Source organism: Malania oleifera, chromosome 8 (assembly GCF_029873635.1).
Source record: "Malania oleifera isolate guangnan ecotype guangnan chromosome 8, ASM2987363v1, whole genome shotgun sequence".
Classification (NCBI taxonomy): Eukaryota; Viridiplantae; Streptophyta; class Magnoliopsida; order Santalales; family Ximeniaceae; genus Malania; species Malania oleifera.
In genome coordinates, this window is record NC_080424.1 from 16,278,004 (window position 1) to 16,287,529 (window position 9,526).

The window sequence follows — 9,526 nt, forward strand, 5'->3', positions numbered from 1 at the left end:
TTTCTATCAGTCTTATACCAGAGTTTACTAATACATCCACAATTACATAAAACTAGACATAGAATATATCTTGTTATTACAACCCTCCAAAAAGGACTTTCATCTAGGTTTGATACAAGATTCAAATGCTTAAGTAAGCTAACCAAAAATAATCTCCCTAGTCCCTTTAGCTACTAGGACTAACGTACTGATGGACCTGAAAACAAAGGTTGTATAATGGGGTGAGACATCTCTCAGTAAGTAAGAAAGTGTTACAACAGTGTGTGACTGCATATATGCACATTTTTATACAAACTCATATGTTTGAAACATTTGTTTATAGTACTGTATCATATAACATTTATCTGCACATAAAGTATTTAAATCATGCATATGATTATTAGAACAACTACCATATTGATATGACAGTTTGCCTATTTACTCGGTGGCATGGGTTGTGCATTGATTGCCTCTGACAGTGTCCTATTCGTGTAGACAAAGCCGAGCATCTTTTATGATCCGATCGCCCCCTGATTTATTTTTACTAGCAGCTTACTAACTCCTCGCAAGTCGACCATCTAATATACCCATACTAATTTATCACATGTATGGATTGCACTGCCAGCATCGGTACCTAGCCCTTGGAGTTTATTTTAACCCCCGAATTGGAGTATCTTTCAACTCCTATTACTGGAGTATCTTCCAACTCCTTTTGGTCACAAGCTGTGGTTCCAGTATCATATATACATTTATAGCAAAATAGTAACCTGTGCAATTCCAGTATTTTCACAAATTCAGATCATCACATTGGGTTCAAACCGGTGTCTTTCCACTTAGTTTACCTCTTTTTGCTTACTGATTCAGCTCGGTGTTTCACCAGCCTCCGTTTATCACATTCTCAGTATAAAAAATTGAAACTTCGTTCCCATATTCTATATTGATAGTATAGAAGATTCATTCATTTCCATTTCAACATATTCAATATAACAATTTGGAACTTCATTCCCATATTCTATATCAATAGTATAGAAAATTCATACATCTCCATTTCAACATATATCACACAAGTTTAGTCCAAAAACCCGCTAAATGATAGAAATCCAATAAACATCGTTTAAATAGTTACGTAAAGGATTCGAGCATCTCCTAATATAACAGAAATACAAATAAATGATTTTGGTAAAGTTTGAATATCATACGCCGAAATCCTCATTTTTACCAAAAACTATAAAATCGTAAAATCGGCATTTCTACTCGGTAGAATTTAACAAATAAGCAGTTAAATCATACATAATAACATAAACTAACTTTTTAGTGGTTTGGTTTTTTCGAAAAATGTTGTTGTAATCAAATTCCCCTTACCTTAAACTCAAAACGAAACCTCGTACGAACATAGTCCAAATCGACAACCCGGGATCCCGAAAACCTAAAATCACATAACATAATCTTACTATCTTTTTACTACTATCCAAATACCCAATCAAAACTAAGATCATATCCCTACCTCGATTTTTTAGAAAAACCCAAAAATCTCCGAAACGACGATCTGATCCGCTAAAATTGTAGAGTTTTCTCTTCTGATCCACGCAGTACCCTCCGTTGTTGGAAACGGACGACGAACGGCAAAGAATCCTAGAGAGAGAGAGAGAGAGATTCATAGGTTAGAGAGAGAGCGCTTTTGGGTGAATCTTAGCTCCTAAGCAACTCAAATGGGATATTTATAGGGCCTTTGGCCCGGTCTAATTCGTCGACGAGGCGGCGTCTTCCTCAACGAATCCACCACACAAATCATCGACGAAACTCTGAATTTCGTTAACGAGGATTTCTCGAGAACCCCTCAAAACCCCTCGGCATTCTCTCGTCAACGAGGCTCTGAATTTCGTCGACGAGGCTCCGAAGGACTTCGTCGATGAACTTGACCCTTCGTCGACGAATCCAGCTTATACAGGTTTGGGTCTCTACATGAGGGCTAGTGCCAGACAGGTAAAGGTATAGTTGTATGTAGAGGGATTAGACTAGGTTGTGCGGTTAGTTATGTATAGTTTTAATTATGGATAGTTTTTAAGAAAATTTGTTATGGTTATTATAATTTCTCAAAGGCAATATTGTAACCATGGTATTCCTCCGCCATAAGTGAGGATAGTTAATAAACTTGGGACGGGGCCGCTATATGGGTGGCTACCGACTCTTCTGTAGACAAAGGTAGTGAGTTAAGAATGTGATTGGTAATAGTTAAAAATTTTCAATGACGAAATTTTTGCAAGGAGGGGAGAATGTAGTGATCGTAAAAAAAATAAAATTAAAAATTAAAAAATTAAAAAATTAAAAAAAATTAAAACATTATTATTATTAAAAAAAATTAAAATTAAATTAAAATTAAATTTTAAAATAATTAATTAATTATTATTATTAATTAAATAATATAATATAATAATAATAATATAATATTATAATAATAGATATTATGTAAAAGGGATAAGAATCAAACCTAAGATTGAAATCTCAGGTTTGATTTTACAGAGAAGCCCAACGTCTGCGTCCTCTGTCTCTTTCACTTCTCTGTTCATTTCCTCTGTCTCCTCGTCTCCTCTCTCCCACTCTCCTCCATCACGACTTCATTATTCGGCCGATCAAAAATTCAAAAATACCGTTGGGCTCTACTTGCCTCCACCGACATTTCTATTGGAGCGGATATATCGTGAAAGCGACGTAGGTATATCTCCTGGGGTAAGACCAAATCTTAAACTTATCTCAATTTCTCTTAAACTATAAGCCCCATTAACGAATAGAAATTGTCAGGAGACTCATGGGGGGATTCTCTACAATCTAACTAGAGCGAGTTTTCAAATTGGAGTTTCAGGGTACCAATCCTAAATCGAGGGTAAGTTTGATAACTTAGGATTTTATTGGGCTATTTAGGGTATTCAGAACTTAGAAAAATTTTAGGGGAAGTTACTCTAAGAATTATGACGAATAATATGGTGAAATTTGAATTTCAGGATTTCAGGGGTTTTTGAACACCTGGGGCGTAGGCCGAGGTGTTATCGGGTTTTTTCAGGAATCAAGTAAGAGGATTAAATTAAGTCAGCAATTTTATGAAATTTGAATCAATTAAATTGTTATGCTTATAGAAATTTATTTATTTATTCATTTGGGAATTTAAAGACTATTTTGGAAACCAACCATTCAAAATGGATTTTACAAATCTAGGATATATGGTATGATATTTTTGAATAAAATGAACGATGAAAAGTTTGTTTATATATATGGATATGTTAAAATATGAAAAATTGTGTGGCAGATGATTTAATTTATATGGATAATCGTATATCTGGATTTGGGATTTTAAAATACTAAATTGTTTGTGAAATATTGAATTGTTTGAGAAATATTGGAAATGCTTGTAAAAATACTGGAACTGTTTGTGAAATGCAGGTGTTTGAACTAATGGCTAGTGGCTAGGTATTTTTTTGATTGGCCAAGGGCTAGGAATATTATTTGACGGTTGAGGGCCAAGTTTTAATTGATGGCTATATGTCAGATTGTATTTTGTGGTCGGAGGCCAAGTTTTTAGAATACAGGAAATATATGTGAATTAACGTTTTAAATGGTGATTTCTATTATCTAAATTGCATGATATGCTTTAGGAACCCAGGGGACCAGTGTATTGTGAGCATGGTACCGTTGCTAGAGATTTGTTATGTGGTTGTATGCACCCACACCTGTGCTGAGAGGTGTAGGGTGGCCTTGTCCGATTTGCCTACGTAAGGAGAATGCACCCTTGGGTGAGGGCAATCAAACCAACAGTTGTAGCTGCGTGTACCCGCGGAGTATGTTAGAGGAGAGTATGGATGACTATTGTCTGGATGGATCCCCCAGGACATTAGTTCAGCCTTTGGGCCGCACAACCCGTGCCATGGGGATGTAAATGACGTGTTTGTCATAGGGAGTGTCTTATATGCATATCTGTTAATTTATGTGAATATGGTTAATTAATAAGATAACTTCGAGGGCTTACTGAAAAAGGTAAGTGCTCTGGTAGCAGTAATGGTACTAGAGCAAAAGGAAGCTAATTGTGTGGGCGGGTAATCTTCCATATCCTCGGCTAATTGTGTGTGTGAGTGTAAATTAAGAATGTTTTCATAAATGTGTTTATCTATTTAGTGAACTGGTTATTTTGTGTACACTAAATGCATTGAAAATTCATTTCGAGAATTTTCAAGTTTTGACCCAAAATCGAGGTAAGGGTCCGATTCCATTTTCGTTTCGGTATATATGTAGTAGTAAGAATTGTAGTGAAGTACAGTTCTTGGATGTTTAGGTTTTAGGAACTCAATTCGTAATTTTGGAGCCATAGAGTTCGTATTTTGGTATTTGGGAAAAGGTAAGGATATTTTATTTATATAAATTATTTTTGAAATCAGAATCGGTAAACATATAATTTACAATTGTATGTATGTTTTGGCTACTTATTTGAGAAAATCTATAGGATAAAAATATGGGATTTTTGGGTTACAGTTTTTGGGAAAATTTGAGGTTTTGGGTATCATCTCTATTTCGGTTGGAAAATCATGCGTTGTATAAAACTGTAGTAATGAGATGACCATACCTGTATTTGTATTAAATTGTGTTTCTCGAATTGAAAATGATATGATTGTTGTATACTCAAATAAGTGTGGAATAAACTATTGTTTGTAAAATGTTCCAAGTTTTGTAAAACAGCTGGTAACGGCTAATTACCGTACGCTGATGGGTATAGGAACATGAGTTCCAAATTTTTTCAAGTTTTGTGAAATTTTGCCACGTCTCGGCTAATTACCGTGGGCAAACGCCATGTCTCGACTAAATATCATGGACGAGAGTGTCGGGCTCTATATCCGAGGGTGTGAAATATCACCTGTTTGTTCCGGTTGGTCACCGATGGGTGTGAGTGGACACCGTATTAGCATGATATCGCTGTGAGGCTTCGATTATTGCAGAGTATCGGGTGCTCGAGTGTGACGACATTGACCGTATGTTTGGTATCGTATGTACTAAAACTGGATTGTGAAAATACTAGAACTGTATTGTGTTATGTTTTACATCGAAATAACACTTATATGTCTCACACTGATATAACATGTTTTCTTTCTTACTGAGAGGTGTCTCACCCTGAATATACAAATATTTATCATGTATGTTTTAATTGATATAGAGACAGGTTAGGTTACTAAATTCACACCTGGGGCCCATTTGCAGGTTTGGAACGTGATAGCTTGGTATAAGAGCAAAATCAGGTTGTTAGGTCTTGTAGACTTGGTTAGGCATAGTTATGTGTACATAACAGAGTAGGTCGAGAGTTGTTTTGTTACTAGAAGAGAATTCATTGGCAGTGTTTTGTGTTTTTCCAAAAATGACGATTTCAGTAAAATAACAACAAACTATTGATGGTTTTGTGTCGGTGTGGTAGTTACAAGCATGCTGCCACATTATTTTTCTTTAATAACTAAGATAATAACTTCATTATTGATTGATTTATTTATTTTGCTATGTTTGAAGCATGTTGTCACGTGTGATGCACTAAGCAAGTAATAAATAATCAATCTAATTAAAAATCCAACATCACACGTTACGCTATAGTTATCACCACAAGCCGAAAGAAACATTATTATTACGAGAGAGAGAGAGAGAGAGAGAGAATGATGAGGGTGCGGGTGATGATGGAGGGCGACAGTAGTGAGGGGGAAGAAAAGAAATTAAAGGATTGGAAAAGAATGGAATATTTAGGGTTGGGTGACATTCAAAGGGTCACAGTGCGTTCCTCTCTTTGAAAAATTTTGGTTTTTATTATTTTTATTTCATAATTTCCCATATATGTGTGTGTGTTTGTGGGTAGACGAGTAATAAATTTTTGACGCATTCCAGCTTTGATAATAACCTCTGCAAATTTAAACTTACTTTCTCTTCCCAATCATCATTAGCCTTGCAAAACGGGCACACCACCTCCCTTTTCCGACGGCCTATGCCTACAATGATTTTTTTATAAAAAAAAAAATTAATTTAATAGTACTTTTTACACTTCTATTATAAAAAGTAATTATTACTTATAAAAATATAATTGGCTATGTTTAAAAGAAAATTTTAATTTGTATTCATATAATTTTTTTAAAAAATAATATATAATTTCATATTATTTATCTGAATACAATGTAGTATTAGAAATTTGTTTACTAATTCTCATGCATTAGAACATATATAATATTTATGATCTCTAACCAAGACTTAGTTTTCTTGGCAAATTTTAATTTTAAAAAATATTTTAAAAATAATAAGACATTTTTTAACATTAATATCTATTCCCACTAAAAACTAAAATTACATAAACATAAATAAAAAATAATTTTATTAGTTATTTTCATAACACATTTTACATAATTTATATTGACTTTTAAAACATTAATTTTTATTAGATGACTATGATGAAAAATGTAAAAGGAATTTTAATTTTTCATTCTAAATTATTAACAGTTTGACATTCTCGTTGTTTAGTTTGATAAATTTTGAATTAATCTTGGGTCAACTTGTAAGGCAAGATTGGACTTGACGCATTTGACTGGGCGAGTCAAATTTTTGTTCATTAGTTGAACACAGTTCGAATTTGTCTAATTACCTATTTTTTCTTGTTTCACCTATTTTTAAATATGTTGATTAATCATTCTAGAAAGGTTTTTTTTTTTTCGCTCATTCAAAATTTACGCTTTAAGCATAAGAGCACTATCATTCAACTTTATAAATTTATTTTTGAAATTTTAATTATGTTTTTTCTTGATACTATGTTTATTATATTGACACGATTTAAAGATATTGAACTATGTTTTTCTTGTATTAAGATGTGTTTAATCATCTAATTAACATGAAAATTATACTTAACAAATATTTGTAGCACTATAATTTTTAAATATATATATTTTTAATTTAATAGTATTTTTATCTATATACTAATCTATTTTTCATATAAAATTGTGTTATCCTAATTGATTTGGTTGATGTAAATCAACTTGATTAATCGGATCACTTTAATCTATTTTAAGTTAAAAATTATCCAATAACTACCGAGCTTCTACATTCTTCACACTAACCTCCTCTACAGGGGATGGGAGAATTTTGACTCCCTAGAAAATTGCCCAAATGTCCCTCCTTAAATATATAAATAAGCATCCTAAGAAAGATACTTAAGAAACTTAGAAGCAATAGGGCATTCACCAAATTATTGACGTTGAATTTATCCAACACTGGCACAGCCAAACTCATTGTCATTGTCTAAAATGTCACCCCATTTGCTTTCCTTTTCAATCTTTTCTCTTTTTTTTTTCTTTGATATTAGAAGAGATAAGAATGTACCACAAAATTTAAAAAAAAAATGTAAAGAAAAGAAAAGATCAGATGGATTTTTCTCAAAGACTGACTGAGATCAATATTGAGATTTTTTAATAAATATAAAATAAATAAATAAACAAAACTTGCTAGAGATTTTCTTTTAAAAATTTGCATCCCTCTGGTTCGAGGTTAATCAATTATTAAAAATTTCCTACACAAACTTCCTAGAGAATTTCATATTGTCTTAATTACTTTATATGAAAAAGAATATAATTTATCCTACATATATGGTAGAAATGCCAATAAGTATGAAAACTAATTATTAAATTAAGTAAAACACGTGGTTGCAATGGAAGATATGAGACATGAAACTTAAACACGTCAACCCATCTAACCTAATGATTTTCTAGCAAATACACGCACACACAGATATATCTTGGGGTTTCATCATGACTCTTAACTCAATATTAAAGAAGTAATTTATTACACTATCATACAAAAGTTTATACAAGAAAACATGAATTACGCACATTTAGTATAATAGATAAATGGTAATAGTTATGTTTCCTTTAATGAAAGGTCAAAGTGTCTCATAATTGGACCTATAATTTTAGGGTCATTATCGAAATTAGAAAAGATTCTAGACAAAAAGGAAAAAATTAACTTGGAGAAGAAAATAGTGTGAAATCAATTCTAAGCCTCTCTCTCGTATTAAATATCAAATTTTAAATATATTTTGAAGAAAGAAAAATTTATCCTTCTTTAACAATCTCTAGTTGTGAAAAATTACTAAAATTTTACTTATAAATTTGTATTAAATTTTCTGTTCATATTTAAATTTAAGAATTGGAACTCATGCTTCAAAATACATGATAACTTACTTATATTATAATTTTTTCCCTGAATGATAAGTTAATTTTTGAATTGTATAAATTATTTTGAAGAATTGTTTGGAGATTGAAAATTTTCAAATTCTGAATTTCGAGCCACCAAATATAGAATAAAAATATTTATATATATATATATATATATATTGGAATTCATGAAAGACCAGACGCCATCACATACCTTTCAATTAATGCCACATAATTGTAAGATAAATCAAATTAGTACTCTTCAGCCCTCCCGATCATCATTACCCTTTTCTTCTCTTGCCTATGCCTACAACGCTTTTAAAAAAATAAATAAATATTTCTTGTGCATTTAAAAATTTGTGTGCTCGTCCGATGTGCGCGGTTTGACGACGAGAGGGTGCAGGTTTGAATGACCGCCGCATGATAATCGTACCGCACCCGCCCATCTCTCTGGCCTCCGCCCCCGTGTCAGGACGGCCAGCTGTATCTCAGACCTGCAGGCGATTCGACGTCATTTCTGCAAATTTGCATCCATAATCTTTTTTTATTTAAATATAAATGTCCAACGCATGAAAATATAGAGTCGCTAAATCGGGGCAAGGCATGGAACAATGCGTACAAGGCGAGTTTATCTATAAATATAATGCCGTTCCTGAGTTCTCCACTGCATCATTGAGAAGATGAGTTTAACTAGAATGTCCTCTGCATATACATTGTCTGTAAAAACAAACCTGTGTAAATTCATAAAAATTCTAATAATTAATCTACCGCCTAAAAGCCCAAGAAAGAAAAAAAAAAAAAAAGTAGGGGAAGGAATGTTGAACACGCGTGTGAAAGCAGCCACGGTCTTGGTCTTTTTCAGCCAACCCTTCTCAGATGCCCGGCATGCATTTATGTTATGTTTGCTCATAATTCAATTGTACCGACCATGGCAATTGACACCCATGGTCTTGGTCTTCCCTATTTACTATTTTAATTCATATTTTATTTGAGCAAAAAAAATTATCTTCTTTTCGTGCATGTGAAATCTCAATGAAGGTTAGTATAGCTTGCTAAATCGAGAGGTTAGTATAGCTTGATCGATCAAGAAGTTAGGCTTGAGCTTGGCTTAGGCTCGCTTGGGCTTGTACTCATATTCGGCTCATTTTGCAAGCTTGGAGGGTTTAGCCTTAGGCCTGGGCTCGGATTTCCAACACTCTCTTAGATCTCTCAAATTCTAATATGGATTTAATAATGGAAATTCGGATAAGGGTCGATGATGCTACACCACCACTGCCCATCATATGAACTAGAATTTACCCTTTTAATATACAGCATCTTAGAACATGAGTTTGAGC